Here is a 19,265-nt window from a genome sequence, read left to right as displayed (position 1 = left end):
GAATGATTGCTGTGAGTTGAAGATGGCATTTGGATAGGAGGAAAACGGATACATGTCTGTCCTAGATGAGCTACCCTTGCCTTTGAGGTTCCTGAATAAAATACTTGCACAGAGAACATTGCCTGGGAAACAAGCACTTTTTTACACCAAGACGGAGTCTTAAGTCACTATGCTATTGTTGTTGTTAGGTGCGGTCGAGTCGGTTCGACTCATAAGAGATCCTGTGAACAACAGAGTGAAACACTGCCTGGTCTTGTGCCAACCTCATGATTGTTGTTATGCTTGAGCTCATTGTTGCAGCCACTGTGTCAATCCATCTCGTTGAGGGTCTTCCTCTTTTTTGCTGTCATCTTGATAAAGGCCCAGTCTTATCAGTGTACCTATTCTCTACCACCTTGGGAGTGGAGTAAAATGCTTGAATCTAGACTCATCTTTGGTGAAGACTCATGTATGGCTTGGATGCATGAGCAATGAGAAGGAAAGTATTTGTTTTCTGCTCAAGGTCTTGGCATTGATCTATAAAATGACTTGCTGAGAACTAATCAGATTCCTCATACACATGGTGATAATTTCGTTACGACATGGGAAGTCAGTGGCAAAGGTTTCCTCCTTGGTTCTCCCATTGCCATATTGCAGTAGGATCCTCTTGTAATTGTCAATTGATTAACTCTGTGGGGTAGGGTGGGAACTCAGTAACTAATGGTGACAAAGTTTTGAGGAAATGCAAATGTGACACTGAATTAAGAAAAATGACCTTTTTGGTGGTACAAATATTTGTTTTTGTTTTTATTATAATTTTTATTGTGCTTTAAGTGAAAGTTTACAAATCAAGTCAGTCTCTCACACAAAAAACCATATACACCTTGCTACACACTCTCAGTTACTCTCTTTTTTTCCACTCTCTCTTTCTGTGTCCATTTCACCAGCTTCTAACCCCCTCCACCCTCTCTTCCCCCCTGCAGGCAGGAGATGCCAACATAGTCTCAAGTGTCCACCTGATCCAAGAAGCTCACTCCTCACCAGCATCCCTCTCCAACCCATTGTCCAGTCCAATCCCTGTCTGAAGAGTTGGCTTCGGGAATGGCTCCTGTCCTGGGGCAACAGAAGGTCTGGGGACCATGACCTCCGGGGTTCTTCTAGTCTCAGTCACACCATTAAGTCTGGTCTTATGAGAATTTGGGGTCTGCATCCCACTGCTCTCCTGCTCCCTCAGGGGTTCTCTATTGTGTTCCCTGTCAGTGCAGTCATCGGTTGTAGCCGGGCACCATCTAGTTCTTCAAGTCTCAGGATGAGGTAGTCTCTGGTTCATGTGGCCCTTTCTGTCTCTTGGGCTCACAAACATTTGTTTTTTGACTTTTTTATACAAAAGTCCAGATCCCCAAACAAATATTTCTACCGAAAGATTAAGAAAGGGGTGAAATTGTGCCATTTATTAATTAATAATGCCATTAATTAATAAATAATGAACTAATTAAATTAATTCATTTAATCTCCACCATTAGATAAAAAAACTCAGTGAATGTTACATCAGATACACACTTTAACCTCTTTCAATGGCTGTGAAAGTTTTTTTTCAGTAGCAGTGGAATCCTTTTTTATCGATGTTCGATGAATTCCTGTATGCCAAATGCATGAAATGGGTAAAGCAGATACGAGCAGGGCTTTCCTAGCTGAACTGGAACTGGGAAGTGTGGCCTGCATTCTCAGACTTGAGACTCTTGATGCTCCTGAAGAAACTTCAAGTACCTGTGACTCCACAGGACACAGTTTGACACCAGGCATCTAGCCAAATTGTTCACAATGTTTTCACCAGCCAGGGTGCTTTATTATTTTCTTTGCCGTACTTTATAACCTTTCTTACTGTGTCATCAAAAGTGAATCTCCTCTACTAGGCACTACATGTTTTAATACTACTCCTTTAATCTTCTAAAAAAAAAAAAAAAGTTTATCAGGTAGGTACAAATGTGCCCATTTCACAAGTGAAGAAAAACATTTATGTAACTTGCCCAAGGTCACACAGAAAGTGTGGAACCAGTTCCTGAATACAAGTCTTTCTTGTTCCATAGGTTTAGGCTACTGTGTTGCTGTGATTATACAATTCCAACCCAGAGTAGTGAAATGGCTTGCCTTGCTCACACAGTGCATCTTATCCTGGGATGCGTAATTTCCTTTAGAACTTCTGAGACAATGAAAATAACTAAAACCCCCAATTACCACTGTTAGATTGGCAATGATTTTTCCTATGCTAGCTGTTGGTTTTCGAAGCTAGCAAGGCAATGGGTCAAAAGAAAAAAAAGTGCCTTCAAATAAATAGTTACGAGTTCATTTTACATTTTCGTGCCATTTAAGAGCTTAATCCTCCATCCTCACTTGAGCTAAACAGGGTGTGTTCCATTTTATGCATTTGATATATAGGTATATAGGATAATGCTCTGCTTTGTCCCCATTCTAGGAAGGGAAACTTCCTGTCCTTCCAGATCTTTCCCCACTTAAAAGAAATACGAAGTGAAGGAGTTTGGAAATTTCTTATACTGGCGTAGTCCTGTGCAAAGTTCTAAGGAATTGCTCTCATATCTCAGTTTGGGCGTATGTTCTGCAACTTTCGGTGTGACCCAGGAGCTATTAGATGGCCATTTACTGGAAAGTCATTCTCTTCACTATAAAGGAATGTTAAGCAATGCTTTAGCTATAGAAGAGGTCAGACTGCCACGTGGCCATGAAGTGTTGGGTTTAATATATAGACAATTCCAAAGATATTTTGTTTGGTGTTGAAGTTTTGTAGGTCTAATATGCCACATATTTTATGCTTTCTTATTTGTTGTATTTATAAGGCTGTTCACTACTTCTTGGTGAATTCTCAAAGCATCTCCTGTGCTCCCCAAGAGTTGGTTGTTTTTCTTACTTTTTTTTTTGTTAGTTAACGTTTATTCTTCTATTATCTGTAGCTCTTGATTATCAACTCATTAACGCAGCCATATTCTGAGAAGAAGTCTTAAACTAGAAAGCTCGGAAATGAATTGGAATGATATAACTTAAGATGAATGTCTAGTCCATCAATACTAAAATAATAATGGTAGCATTCACATATATAGCACTTTGTGCAAGGCATTACTCTAAGATTTACAAATGTTAAACTCGCTGAACTCTCATGACAAGTCCATGAGGAAGCTACTGTTATTGTGGAAACAGGCACAAGGTATTTAAGTAACTTGCCCTAGAGCACCAATCTAGTAAGTAGTAGAACTTGAAATTGTTATTTTAGATGCTTCCTGTAAGTGGAATCATACAATATTTGTCCTTTTGTGTCTGAATTATTTAACTTAGAATAATGTTTTCAAGGTTTATCAACGTGCTATCATGTATCTGGAAACCCTGGTGACTTAGTGGTTAAGTGCTACAGCTGCTAACCCAAGGGTCGGCAGTTCAAATCCACCAGGTGCTCCTTGGAAACTCTACAGGGCAGTTCTACTCTGTCCTATAGAGTCGCTATGAGTCAGAATCAACTCGACGGCACTGGGTTTGGTTTTTTGGTATCATGTATCTGAACTTCATTTCTCTTTATGGCTAAATGATATTCCATCATATACATATACTACATTTTGTTTATTCATTTGTTGATGGACACTTGGGTTGTTTCTACCATTTGGTTATTGTGAATTGAACTGTAATGAACACTGGTGTACAAATACCTGTTTGAGTCCCTGCTTTCAATTCTTTTGAATATGTACCTAGGAATAAACTTGCTGAGTAAGACAGTAATTCTATGTTTAAGCAAACTGCTTTCCATAGCAACGGCACCATTTTACATTCCCACCAGCAATAGATGAAGGTCCCAAATTCTCCACGTCTTTATGAACACTCGTTATTTTCCATTTCTGAAAAAATAATAACCATCCTAGTGGGTGCGAAAGGAGCCCTGGTGGCACAAATAGTTAAGTGCTCAGTTGCTAACTAAAAGGTTGACGGTTCGAAGCCACCCAGTGGCTCCACGGAGAAAGATCTGGCAATCTGCTCCCGTGAAGAAAACTCTATAAGGCAGTTCTAGTCTGTCACATGGGGTCACCGTGAGTCAAAATTGTCTCGACGGCACCTAACAACAACAGTAACAGTGGATATGAAGTGGAATTTTATTGGGGGTTTTTAGTTGCATTTCCCTAATGGAAATGATGTTGAAGTTACTGGGTTGTTTGTCTTTTTGTCGTTCAGTTGTTGGAATTCTTTATATATTTTAGATATTAAACCCTTATCAGATATATGACTTCCAAATATTTCCTTCCATTCTTCTGGGTGTCTTTTCACTTTCTTGATAATGTCCTTTGATGAACTGAAGTTTTTACTTTTGATGAAGTCCAAATTATCTTTCTGTTGTTGTTGTTTTGTTGCTTGTGTTTTGGTGTCTTATCTGAGACCTCATTGCCAAATACCAGGCCCTGTTTTCTTCAAGAAGTTGTATGGTTTTTGCTCTGATATATAGGTCATTAATCCAGGAGTTAGGGGTCTAACATCATTCTTCTACATGTGGAAATCCAGTTGTTACAGTACCATTTGTTGAAAGACTATTCTTTCTCCATTGAATGGACTTAGCACCCTTGCTGGAAATCAGTTGGCCATAAACATATGGGTTTATTTCCAGACTTTCAATTCTATTCCATTGTTCTATGTGTCTATCCTTATACTAGCACCATCCCATTTTGGATACTATGTCTTTATAATAAGTTTTGAAATTGGGAAGTGTGAGTCCTCCAATTTTGTTTTCCTTTTTTAAAATACTTTTGGTTTTTCTGGGCTCACTGCAATTCCATATGACTTTGAGAACTGGTTTTTCCATTTCTGAAAAAAAGGCTGTTGGAATTTTTATAGGGATTGAACTGAATCTATAGATTGTTTTGGGTATTACAGACATCTTAACAATATTAAGTCTTTAAATCTATGAACATGGGATGTCTTTCCGTTTATTTAGGTCTTTTAAAAAATGTTGTTGTTAGGTGCCGTCAAGTCAGTTCTGACTCATAGCGACCCTATGTGCAACAGAATGAAACACTGCCCAGTCCTGCGCCTTCCTCACAATTCTTGTTATGCTTGAGCTCATTGTTGTAGCCACTGTGTCAATCTATCTCGTTGAGGATCTTCCTCTTTTTCACTGACCCTCTACTCTACCAAACATGATGTCCTTCTCTAGGGATTAGTGTCTCCTGATAACATGTCCAAAGTATGTGAGATGCAGTCTCGCTATTCTTGCTTCTAATGAACGTTCTGGCTGTACTTCTTCCAAGACAGATTTGTTCGCTCTTCTGGCAGTCCCTGGTATATTCAATATTCTTCGCCAACACCATAACTCAAAGGAATTGATTCTTCACCAGTCTTTTTTATTCATTGTCCAGCTTTCACATGCATGTGAGATGATTGAAAACACCATGGCTTGGGTCAGGCGCACCTTAGTCCTTATAGTGACATCTTTGGTTTTTAACACTTTAAAGAGATCTTTTGCAGCACATTTGCCCAGTGCAATGCATCGTTTGATTTCTTGGCTGCTGTTTCCATGGGTGTTGATTGTGGACCCAAGTAAAATGAAATCCTTGACAACTCTAATCTTTTCTCCGTTTATCATGATATGGGTTGAATTTATTCCTAAATGTTTTATTCATTTAGATACTATTGTAAAGGGACTTCTTTTCTTAATTCCTTTTCAAATTTTTCATTGCTGATGTATAGAAACAGTTGATTTTGTATGTTGATAATGTACCTGGCAACTTTGATGACTTTATTAACTCAAGTAGGTTTGTTTTTTTTTAGTAGGTTTATTGTGGATTCTTTGGGGTTTTCTATATATAAGATTGTTCCATCTGTGAATAGCGATCGTTTTACTTTTTCCTTCCTTATTTCTTTTTCTTGTGTCTTTTTCCTGGATAGAATTTCATGTACAATGTTGAAGAAGAGTGGTGAAAGTGGACATTGTTGCCTTGTTCCAGATCTTAGGGAGAAGGCTTTCAGTCTTTTGCCACTTTTTTTTTTTTTTTTTATGGTGTTAGCTGTGTTTTTTTTTTTTTCATAAATGCCCTTTATCATGTTAACAAATTACCCTTCTATTCCTACTTTCCTGAGTGTTTTTATAATTAAAGTGTGTTAGATTTTGTCAAATGCCTTTTCTGCATCAGTTAAGATAATCGTGTAGTTTTTATCCTTTGTTCTATTGATGTGATTTATTACATTGAGTATTTTTCTTATGTTGGGCCACTTTTGCATTCCTGGGATAAAGCCCACTTGGTTGTAATGTGTAATCCTTTTAATATGCTGTTGGATTCAGTTTGCTAGTATTTGTTGAGAACTTTTGCATCTATATTTATAAGGGATATTGGTCTATAATTTTCTTTTCTTGTGGTGTCTTTGTCTGACATTAGCAGAGTAATGCTGGCCTCATAGAACATGATAGGAAGTGTCAACTCTCTTTTATTTTTTGGGAGAGTTTGGGAAGGATTGGTGTTGATTCTCCTTTAAATGTTTGACAGAATTCACCATTGCAGACATCTGGCCAGGGATTTTCTATTTTGGGAAGTTTTGGATTAACTGATTCAATCTGTTTAGTTGTTGTAGGTCTGCTGAGATTTTCTGTTTCTTCTTAAGTCAGTTTAGGCGTTTCGTGTGTTTCTAAAAATTTGTCCATTTTACCTAGATTATCCAATTTTTGGTGTAGGATTGCTCATAAGATTCTTATAATCCTTTTTATCTCTTTATGATCACTAGTAATGTCTCCACGTTCATTTCCGATAATAGTTATTTGTGTATTCTCTCTTTTTTTCTTTGTCATTCTAGTAAAGATTTGTTGATTTTTAAAAATCTTTTCAAAGAACTAACTTCTGATTTTCTTGATTCTGTCTATTTTTCTATTCTCTATTTCATTTATCTCTGCTCTGTTCTTTGTTATTTCCTTCTTTCTGGTTGTTTTAATCTTAGTTTGCTCTTTTTTTTGTAGTTCTTCAAGTTGTACAGTTAGGTTATCGATTTGAGATCTTCTTTTCTAATGTGTTTATTGCTATAAAATTTCCTCTGAGCACTGCATTCACTGCATTCCAAGTTTTGGTGTGTTGTACTTTCATTTTTATTTGACTGTAAGTATCTTCTGATTTCCTTTGTGATTTATTCTTTGTCTTTTAATAGTGTGTTCCTTTATTTCTACATATTTGTTATTTTCCATTTTTTCTTCTGTTGTTGATTTCTAGTTTTATTCCATTGTGGTCGGAGAACATGCTTTGTACAATTTCTGTCCTTTTAAATTCATTAAGACTTGTTTTGTGACCTAAGGTATGACTTAACCTGGAGAATGATCCATACGCACTGCAGAAGAATGTATATTGTGCTGTTGCTGGGTGAAGTGTTCTGTATATATGTCTGTTAAGTCTAGTTGATTTATAGCATTGTTCAAATCCTCTATTTCTTTATTGATTTTCTGCCAAGATGTTCTACCCGTTATTGAAAGTGGTGTATTGATGTCTCAAACTCTTAATGTATAACTGGTTCTTTCTCCCTTTAATTCTGTCAGTGTTTGCTTCATAGATTTTGGGGTTCTGTTGTTAGGAACATATGTATTTATAATTGTTATAACTTCTTGTCGTATTGACCCTTTTTTTCATTATTTTAATGCCTTCTTTGCCTCTTGTAACAGTTTTCGAGTTAAAGTCTATTTTGTCTGATATTCTTATAGCTACCTTGACTTTCTTTTGGTTACTATTTCCATGGAAAAAATTTTTTCATCTTTTTACTGTCAACCTATTTGTGTCCTTGCACCACCAGGGCCCCAGGTATCTTGTAAACTGTTGGTTTTTTTTTTTTTTTTAATTAAACTATATATATATATATGTATGTATGTATGTATGTATATTTTAACTCTTCTGATAATCTCCGACTTTTGACTGGAGAGCTTAATCCAATTATATTTAGAGTAATTACTCATAAGAAATGACTCATTTCCAACACTTGCCAGTTGTTTTCTGTGTGTCTTATACCTTTGATTCATCCCTCATTTCCTTCAATGTTGCCTTTTCTTTTTTTATTTAATTGTGCTTTAAGTGCAAGTTTAACAGAGTAAATTAGCTTCTTATTGAAATACTTCCTTCTTTTGTATTCAGGTGATTTTTTTGTAGTGAACTATTTTGATTTCATTATCATTTTCTTTTGTGTATATTTTTAAGATATGTTTCTTTGTAGTTTCCATTGCAGATTACAGATTATGTATAATATACTAAATTTATAACAATCTAGCTTTAACTGATATCCACTTTAATAGCATATGAAATCTCTGTTCATATTCAGCTCTGTCCCCTCTGTACACTGTTGTTACCACAAATTATATCTTTATATATTGTGAGCTCAATAACAATAATTTATAATTATTTTTATGCATTGTCTTTTAAATCATGGGGGATATAAAAGCTAGAGTTACGGACCAAAAATACAATAATACTGGCTTTTTTATTCGTCCATGTAATTATCTTTACTATGGAACTTTATATATTCATATGGCTTCATGTCACTGTCTTGTGTTCTTTCATTTCGGCCTGCAGGGCTCTCTTTAGAATTTTAATAAATACAAAGTTTGAGAGGGCCACTTTTTTAAGAATAGTAGTGAACCCAAAAATATTATGAAGTTTTACCAAAACTGCATCCCAGTCCCAATCCACCTCAATTCCTGATAGGATTGAGGTGATCAATCTTTTACTCAGTCTACCTAACAAAGGTAGGGGAACCTCTGGTAGAACATAACACCATTTGAAGTCTCTGAAGTTATTTTATATACAATATATGATTTACAATGAAAAATTATTATATATGAAAAAGGCAAGATCATGTGAGTAAAAGCAAGAAGAAGAAGGAAGAGGAGGAGGAGGAGGAGAACCACTTAACAGACTCACATTTGATCTAGATACAGGAGTCCTCAGAGTTAGTAGATCCAAAACTGAGAAGGGTGACTGGGATAAGAGGCAGAAAGGTAGGCATTGCATACACATACCGGAAATGGATCAGAACACCCAAGACAAGAGAGTAGAGCAATAAGAAAGCAGAGGCTTGAGAGATCCCAGTGTGTAGAGGTCAGTTAGAGGAAGATAAGCTGGTTATTGAATCTGAGAAAGACTGCTAAGTAGGGAGAAAACCAGGGTTGTGTGGATCATGATAACAAAGAAAGAGTATTTTGGGAAGGAGGACAGAATCAACAATGTAGACTACTGTAAAGAGGTCAAGTGAGGTGGGGAGAAAAGATAGTTGTTAAGTTTGGGGAGCTGGCCAGATGCAGAAACTTGCTGACTTCAGCATCCAAACTGATCTCAGCCAAGTTGTCATCTTACATTAACACATTTTTGGGTATGGTTAATTACAAATATCTGAATACTAATCCACCAATTTTTTTTAGACATTCCACTGAAGCATAATATGTTATTTTATCTATGCCACTTTAAATAGTTTCTTGACTTGAACTGACATTTCTTTTAATTAGATTACAAAGCCCTTTTCCATAAATCATGGCTTGTACCTTAAGAACTAATAAATTTTTGCTATTTGATTCTCATACCAATTAAATGAAAAGAAAGTTTAAAGAAGAAGAAGCAAGATCATTACCTGCTAGACAACTTTAAATAAGCTATCCTAAAGTTTCCACTCCATGTTCCTCAAATATATATTTCTTTAAAGTCATAGATAATTGCTTCTTCAGTAAAATTAACCTTTTCATGAAAGGTCAGCAATTTTTTTTTTTTCTGTAAAGCACCAGGTAGTTAATATTTTATGATTTGTGGGCCACATACTGTCTCTGACTCCCCTTCTGCTTCTGATCCTGTTCTTTCTCTTTCTCCTCCTCCTTCTCCATTTTTTTCCCCAAACCCTTAAACATGTAAAAACCAGTTCTTAGCTTGCAGGCTGTTCAAATGCAGGCTGCTGGCAAGAATTAGTCTGTGGGCCATAGTCTGCCATCCCGTGCTTTGACCTTGAAATATTTATGGTGTAATAAGTGTTTTACCTTACTTGTTATCATATATATATATTAATACAATATCAATAATGTATATCTGGAAACCCTGGTAAAAAAATCATATATATATATATTAATACAATATCAATAATGTATATCTGGAAACCCTGGTAGCTAGTGGTTAAGTGCTACAGCTCCTAACCAAGAGGTCGGCAGTTCAAATCCTCCAGGCGCTCCTTGGACACTCTCTGGGGCAGTTCTACTCTGTCCTATAGGGTCGCTATGAGTCGGAATTGACTCGACAGCAGTGGGTTAATGTATATTTAGCATCCATTGTTTGTATTTGAAAGCTACTATTAAGGTATCTTTATAAATATTATGATATGTCATAATTTCCAAGTTAAGAGTACTTGGAAATTTGAGATTATTGTCTACACGATACGGCATAATTTAAAAATACTTTAATTTGGGTTATCAAATTCTGGACCAGGAAAATTGATGGATTTGTAACTATTTATTTATAGAAGTGTCTGAATTCCTTGAGGGCAGGGATTTTTTGGTTTTTGTACCCTCTAGATTAAGCACATACCAGCCATATAGTAATAATAACGAGTTTAATAATAATGACAATTGATAACATTGGCTGCCTTTTGAGTGCATTCTGTGTTAAAAACCCATTGTATCCACTCTGCTACTATTCTTCAGATCTTCCAGCACAGCCAGTGGTAACCAGACAGAAAAATTATAGCTACCTGGAATTTGGCTCGGGAATATTTCACACTTGTATTCCAAGCCTGTTTTGGACTTTTTTCTTTGACTCCTTTTAAACTCCACGTATTTAATTTTATAGTGTTAGTCTAGTTTGGAGTCCCTGGATGGGCACAAACGGTTAAGCGCTTGACTACTAACCAAGTTAGTGGTTGGTGGGTTCAAACCGTCCCGGAAGCGCCTGGCTGTCTGCTTCCAGAAGGTCATAGCCTTGAAATTCCAAGGGATCACGGTTCTACTCTGTGCACATGGGGTCACCATGAGTTGGAATTGACTCAGTTACAACCAACAAGTCTAGTCTGGAGACTCCCATTTAGATTAGAAACTCGTGTGTGTGTGTATCTGGGTGTGTGTGTATCTGGGTGTCTGTGCAAGCTTGTATTTACTTCAATTAGAAATTCCAGTAGGAGGTTCCTTTTGATAAGTACCTGTGGCTTTGTGGGAGAAGGTAACTTAATCTCAATGCCTTTTGCGTGTTTCTTGAGAAGCCTCTGTATAGGGCGTGTGGAAAACAGTTGGTATGGTATAATTAAAAATTGGTATGGTGTAATTAAAATATTTACCCATTCCAACAGAATGGGTAAATATTACTTTTTACTCTGCTTTAGTGGCCAATATCTGAGATAATAATGATGATAATTTCATGTACACTTTAGTCTGTCTTCCTATCATTGTATTTCTTATTGTATATTATCTCTGAGATGATTGGGTTGCTTTCCAGTGACGATTCCTTTTAATTTTAGAATGTTTTTATAGTTTTTATTTTGTTTAGGTTGGGATGGAGAGAGATAGCACTAAGGTTTGTGAATTGCATGGTTTTCTGGATGTGTTGAGGTTATAGTCTTCATATCAAGATGTTGGCAAAGTTCAAATACTTGTATGGATTTTCCCAATACTTAGGGATGTCTGCTTTATATCATACAATAATGACAGCCTCAAGAAAAAGTCTTTGTGTGCTGCCACTGAAATATCTCTGAATTTTCTGACCTCGACTTCTTCTTTCTGTTGACATCCCAGTGCTCAAAAGAGAGAGTGTGTAATTGTGAAGGAGGTACATTCTGAAACGTTATCCAATGAGGCCATGCTAGGGAAAGGAATGCTAAAGGGGGAACTGTGCAAAACTTTGTCAAACTTTATTCCTCTCAGGGGACTTAAGCCATTTTTTTGGGAAACCTCTGTTCCCTTTACTCATGTTTTCATGAAGATATTCCCTCAGAGTCTCTATCCACTCTTGATTCCTCTTTCCCAAAGGAGACGAGTGACTCATCTGATTGTTGAGTTTGGGAAGAAGAAACTGAACATGTGTTGCTCTGCCTGTTCTATATTTTCCCTTTTGGGGATTTCTGTCTTCAAGATGTGAATATTCTCCACTGTCACAATGGAGTATGCTGCTGGCCTCTGAAAGGGACTCCTGTGGGGTTGTCCAGTTCTGTCTGTCCTTAAACGCGTAAGTTTAATTTAGGGATGGAGAAGTCAATTGTTACGCGTTCTAATTGGAGCAGATCTAAGCTATAGTTTCTAATTAGTTCTTGGTTTTGATCTACTTGACTCCTGTGTTTTATTTTTTAACTGGATCAGAAAAGATAAGATGGGAAAGAGTTACAGTAATATATTGATTATTGATAATATTTTCATCCTGAAAGCTCAACAGAATTCATATGATACTAGAGAGTTACAATGAAATAACGTCTTCTTAGATTCCGCAAGCCAAAAGTGGTCTGTTTTTACTAAATTACTGAGGGACTCTAGGAAAGACATGGCTGCTGGCCCAGGAGTAGAAGTGGAGAGGGATGGGAAAGGATAGAGCTAACAGTACTGTACTGCCTCGAGGGTAATACTACCGTCGCCTTTAAAGTAGAAGAAACTGAGTCTCCAAGAGGTCGAGTAGCTTCCCACGTGGTGGAGCCGGTATTCACTTCTCAATTCAATTGACTCCAAAATCTGCCTGTTTTCACTAAACTCGGTTGCCCATCAATAAATGTATGCTAAACCCATGAATTATTAACTAAATTAGTAAATGGAATATAACAAATATAATAAACAAATACAACAGTGTCATGTACATGAATGTGTATGTTTATATGTGTGTGTGTAGGTATGTGTGGGTCTTTGTGTGTCTTTTCTGGTTTGCACTTTAATATGTTTATTTTAAAATTTTTAATCCTATAGAAAAGTTGAAAGAACAGTACCATATACATATGTATATCATTTACCTAGACAAACCGTTACTATTTTTTTTTGCATCTGTTTTACTTGCGTAGGTAGATAAATTTTGTTAATATTTTGTTACATTTGTTTTATCTGAGTAGGTAGATAAATTTTTTGCTGACCCTTCTGGAAGGAAGTTGTAGATATCATGTCACTTCCCTCCTAAGAACCTCAGCATGCACCTGCTAAGGATCAGGACGCTCTCCTACATGGCTACAGTGCCACTGTCACACCTAATAACGTGAACACTAGGTCACTAATGTTATCTAACACGCATGCTATGTCCAGGCTTTTCACTGGAGTTATTTTAAAAGGAGAGAAACTTGAGTCTGTTACTTTGTGATGCATGAACTTATATTTTGAACAATGGCTGCCAGATAGCAGGTACCTCTGCCTCTAGAATGTCCCAGGGTATCACGGATAAAAAACATTTGACTAGGTAATATTGCCACCCAGTATCAAAAGAGCTACATAGGGCATCTGAATAACGTGGAGAAGAACTCATTACAGCAGCTAAATTCTGGGTGGAAAATATTGCAAAGAAAATATATTCTCTCTGCAATATTTGAGCACAACATTAAAATCTTCCAACTAGTGGGAGCTGTGACAGTGGGATTACTTGAGGTAGGCGTAACTTTCCAACTTTGTTCTAGCTACTCAAATTTATTCATTCATTTATTCAACAAATGTTAGGCATTTTGCTAGATGCTGCAGATACATAAATTTATGGCACAATTCTAGTCCCAGGCAACCTCTGACTACTGATGAAAATATATGTAGATAAATAATAGCAGACATATTCCTCTGGAGACCCAACTGGAATTGCAGTAAAAGGAGTCCAAAAGGAATAAGCTGGTAACACAGAAAGAGAACGTGTGCACAATGGATAAGTGATTCTAACAAAATTTCGGATGATGGAAAGTGGATGAGAACATGGAACGGGACAAATGAGCCCAGCATATTTTCTCGATGTCTAGAGAAGAGGCAGGAGCTTGTTGGAACCATGGAGATGCTTAGGCCAAAGTTAGCAAGTGCATGGAGGGCTATAGTGGAAGGAGGAGCTGGAAGGCAGAAAGATTCAGGAGGGTCTGTGTCTCAGGCTGGGTTCTCTAAAGGAACAAAACCAGTGAAGTATATGAGATTTTATATGCTTATTTTTTCACCTGATATTTTGTTAGCACTTTCTAATGTCATTGAAATTCACTGAAGGCTTCATTTTTTAGTGACTGCATAGTATGTCCTAACATGAACGTATAATATTGACTTAATCATTTCCTTCTCATGTAACTTACTACCTCTTTGTCATTGTTATAAACAATTTGGAGATATAGCCAGTTCTGATCTTGGAGCTGTAGTCAGTGTGTGCTGCTTTACCAGGGGTAAAAACAGAGTTGTATCTCTTTTATTCTTTCACAGTCTTTGAAGGTCCTCTTTCCTTGCTACTTTTTTTTTTTTTTTTAATTTGGTAACAGCTTTATTGCAGTTCCAGTCCACCAGCCACTCCTTGGAAACCCTATGAGGCAGTTCTACTCTGTCCTACAGGGTCGCTAGGAGTCGGGATTGCCTCGACAGCATCAGGTTTGGGTTTTTATAATTGAGATATAATTCACCTACCATGCAATTCACCCATCTTAAGCGTGCAATTGAATAGTTTTTTTTGTCTCTGGGTTTTTACTCCTCTCAACCCCCACCCCTAGAACACACACGAGCATGTACACACACACACAAAATAAGTGCAAGAACCTCACGACCTTTCTCAGTTTGCATCATGTCAACAGCCTTTCAGAGAGGAAACCAGAAACCTAATGGTCTTCTGCTGTCTTGGGAGCTGTTGCTGCCACATGGTGTCACTGTTGAAACACAGGCAGACCAGGTGCCCCATTGATGTCTCCCTTGTCCCCCAAACTGGGTATGGGCCTGCCAACCCTCATATCTCCTCCCTAAACACCTGATGACCTGGAAGTCTGATATGATCCCTGACTGCTATCTGGGACAGCTCCTCCATTCAGACTTGTCTCTCCATGGGGCAGTCTGCCATCATTCATTACACATACATGTAAGACGCACAGGTATGTGAGACACTTGTCTCAGGTGCGCAAATTTAGCCCAGGCTCTTTACATACCAATGACCTTGGGTCAGCTTCACTCATAAGTAACACATCTTGAGTTTAGATATGTTATGGGGGTGACCTACTGAAGATAGTTTTATCCTTTTTTTTCCCTCCTCACCGATAAGTAGGGAAAAAAAACTTCAGGTGGAAGGCAGTTTATCCCCCTGAAAGGATGGAGGTTATTCCCTCCAACCCCAGTCTCAGAGAAGGTATAAAAGCCTTTAAGTCTTTGAAGTCTGGGTTTTCCTTTTCCTCTGGGAGGAGAAAAACGGGTGTGTGTGTGTGTGTGTGTGTGTGTGTGTGTGTGTGTATGCGTGCGTGCGTGCTTCAAAAATCTAGGGCCTTCTTTTAGGCAATCACGCTGTCTTTTAGAAAGAAGGAGCTTGTGTTTCAGCGGTTGGAAACAAAAGCAGCACACTTCTGTGCATGTCCCCCAGTGTGGGGGGCAAAGGGAGGGTGGGTGTGGGTTTTGTTGTGGGCAGATGACAGACATGTTCTGTGGCCCTGGTGCTTCAGGGAATACCTATATAAATAAACCTGAATGCTAGGTTCTAGGTGCTATGGCTGGAGCGGCTGAGTCAGAGTACCCCGAAGCAGAAAAAAAAGCAGAGGAAATAGAAATACCAGCTTTCAAAGGACACCCCTGGCCTAAGCCAGCCAACTAGGAACTGCTCTATTTTGTTGAGGTAGGGAGATTAGGTTGGAAGATCAGAGTGGAAGCTAAGAGACGCCAGGGCTTTTCCCTGCTTACTGAATTCAAACTAGTTGTGGAGTCAGTTCAGACTCATGGTGAGCTGATGTGTGATCAAGCAGTACTCTGCTCTATAGGGTTTTCAGTGGCTGATTTTTTAGAAGTTGATTTTCCAGGCCTTTCTTCTATGCACCTCTGGGTGGACTGGAACCTCGAACCTTTCAGTTAGCATCTGAGTGTATTAACTCCGTTCACTTCTTAGGAGTAGACATTTGGGGTCAGCCCTTTTTGGGATGTGTAAGATAGTCATTTCCATTGACGACCCAAAGGAGACTGGGAGAATCCTCAAGAGTTGAAGAATGGACCTTGCCAATCAGGCATTTGGGTGCCAAGCCAGATTAAATTTAATATGAAGACATTAAAATAGTGTGAGAGTGTTTGGGTCCTGGTGTTGAGTTAAAGTTCATAGAATTACCCACATGTGCACAGATACCCATCCAGGGTTCAAGCCTTCCACCAGGCTGATAGTGCTCCCACTTTACACACCATCTCGTGGAACCAGAGTCTCGTCTTTTCCGCCTCAGTGTCTCTGACCCTCAGGGATAAAAGGAACACTTCCCTCTCTGAGACCAGTTCCACCTTCTGTTCCCTGGGTAGAAGATATTTTGTTCAGAAGAAATATATACCTGCGTACACTAATAAAATTATATTCTTTTTTACTATATGCACTTATTGTATGCAGGGGATTGTGATATGGGAACATGATTATCCCTATGGAATAGCAGCCTTATGCCTGAGCTCCCAGGGATGAATAAGTTTCTCTGGAATCAATGGTAGACTATTAATAGCATTTGTCTCAGAAATTGTTAGGAATTAGTCTCCTTTTCCGTGTTCAAGTGAAAGTACCAGGCACTTTCTTGTGCCTTCAGGCGGTGACCTCTCCCACCTCATTCTTCCCTCCAAAACTAGGATGAGTGTTTCTTTTCCTTGGTATACCACAAGTGGGTGGCTTTAACAAACAGAAATTTATTTTCTCTTTTTTAAGGAGGCTAGAAGTCCAAATTTAGGGTGCCGGCTCTAAGGAAGGTTTTCTCTCTCTGTCTGCCCTGGAGGAAGGTCCTTGTCTCTTTTGAGCTCCTGCTCCTGGGCTTAGTATCTCTCTTTCCCCATTTCTGCTTCCTGGCTTGCTTGTTTAATCTCTTTTATATCTCCAAAGAGATTGACTCAGGATAAACCCAACACTAATCCTGCCTTATTAATATAACAAAGACAACACATTCCCAAATGGGATTATAACCACAGACTTAGAATTTAGGAATTACTCATATTTGGGGGGACACAGTTTAATCTATAGCACCCCTTATGGATCAGTGCCTACAGAAGGTCCTTGTGGATTGGCTGGGGTATTTTTCTCCCTGGGTCTTCTTCCTTTTTATACTTCACCCACTTATTTTGTAATATAGACCTTGGATGATCTCATCGTCCCTTCCCTGTACGTTAGAGATTTGCTCAGGTTTCCTTCTCCTTTAGCTTGAACTCTGACTCCTTTGGAGCATAGACATGGGGATAGGATCTGTCTGAATTTGCTTAGGACCTGGTTCCTCGTTTTTAGATCTTTAGGGGAATACCTCTACGTCCCACATTTCCTTTTGCTTGGCCTTCTGACCTCATTTTGGACTTCGGCTTTGACCCTCTTGTCTTTGTTCTTAGTGTGCTATCTGGCTAATAGTTTCATAGGAGCTAATGTAACTAGTCACCTCCATAGTTACCAATGCCTGAGCGAGTTGAATGGTGTTTTACAAGAAGCATCATGGTACGGTACAGTGTTTGGGCTTCAACTAGTTAAGGACGCCCCCATCATGGGAGCTTTAAAATATTTAGCATCATCACAGAACGGAGACTTTTCCTGCTGACCCAAAAGTGGCAGAGAATAAACCCCTATCTTTTTGTTTTTACCTAGGGTGTTCAGATTACGCAGAAGACATGCAGTCTTGTGTGAATCTGTTCACAGGTAAGAACCACTGGTACTGTTTGTAATTGCCCCAAAGGAAAAAGCAGACATCCCAGGGCAGGTCAAATTGCAAACAAAGAACACGCCAAGGAGGCTACAGATCTGTACAGCACAGCTTATTCCCTCAGTGTGTCATTACTAAGTCACTGTGAGTGATTAACATGCACAGTAAATTGGATGCCATTTTCAGCATCAAACCTAGGTTCGGTCATTTTCAACAAATCTTTTTGTTATCTTAGCAAAATACCTCCCTCTTGTCAGAATGGAAGAGATTAGTCCCGTAACCTACACTTAGGACCCTATCCCACTCAGCTGCCTCAGAGACTTCTTATCATTGATTACCCTCTCTCTCTGTCTTCTGTGTCTCAACTCTTTGCTTTTTCCTGATCTCTTTACCATCAGCTTTTAAACACATCCCAGACTCTTCCATCTTAATAAGCTTTTGATCATGTGCCAAATAATCTTCAAAGTCTGAGAGAAGTGCCCCTCATCTGTAGCTACACCACTAGCCAAAGCCTAGAGGAGTGACCTTGACCTGTTGCCTTCCAAAAAAACCTGTCTATGGCCTGAGGGACTAGTTTTGATCTGACAATGAAAACATTTGGAACCATGATGCAATGCTAGAACTCAAAGCCCATCTGTCTCTGAGAGATGATCAGGACTATTCCTATCATGACTTGATTCCTTGTTTACTTCAGTCACCACCAGAAGTCCAAACCTCTGCAGACATTCACTACTGCCTCAGTTATTCTTTATGTCCTTCACTGTACATCCCCTAATCTGTCCCAATCCACAATCTTCTCCCTGATCCCAGACCCTCGCACTGTGCCCCCTGGAATTCCTGCACTGTGACTGACCAACTCCCCTCCATCCTCAAACCTTTGTCTGCTTATTCTTTCTATTCCTGATCTCTCATATAAATCTGGTTGGTCCTTAAGGATACAGCTTCCTGGTAGCCATTCAGTTGGAGGCATTTTCTTTCTCTCATGCAGCTCATTCTTCAAAGCCAGGTGGTGGGGTAGGTGTCTTCCTTACTTCTCCTTACTAATTCTGGACCACTGGGCTTTTCTTTTTTTTCAAAGTCCCATGCTCACACCATCTGATTATATCATGCTACCAGTCAGAGTCCCAGCAAGCAGACAGATGGTGGAACACTCAAAGTAGAAAAATTCGGAGTGTTTTAAAAAGAGAGTATTTACAAAGATACAAGTAGGATGTAGAGAAACCACACAGAATAGTGCAGGAACCTGTAACTAGTAACAGCAGTCACCTCAAGAGAAGAGGGAGGGTGTTATTTCCAAAACCCAGAATGAGAGACTCATGTAGGATTGGCTGCCTTGAGTCATCAGTGACTGTCAGCCAAGGGACGCAGCCAGACTGAGGCAACACTGTAATGTGGAAACCCAGGACCCCGGATAATAATTACATGGGCCTTCCTACCATCACTCTCCTGAGGGGCTTTTGACTAACTGAACCCTATCATAAGTCGAGGGTGAGGGTACCCCTTTAGATATTCCA

The sequence above is a fragment of the Elephas maximus genome, chromosome 23 (genome assembly GCF_024166365.1).
Source record: "Elephas maximus indicus isolate mEleMax1 chromosome 23, mEleMax1 primary haplotype, whole genome shotgun sequence".
NCBI lineage: Eukaryota > Metazoa > Chordata > Mammalia > Proboscidea > Elephantidae > Elephas > Elephas maximus.
This window is presented reverse-complemented; position numbering follows the sequence as displayed.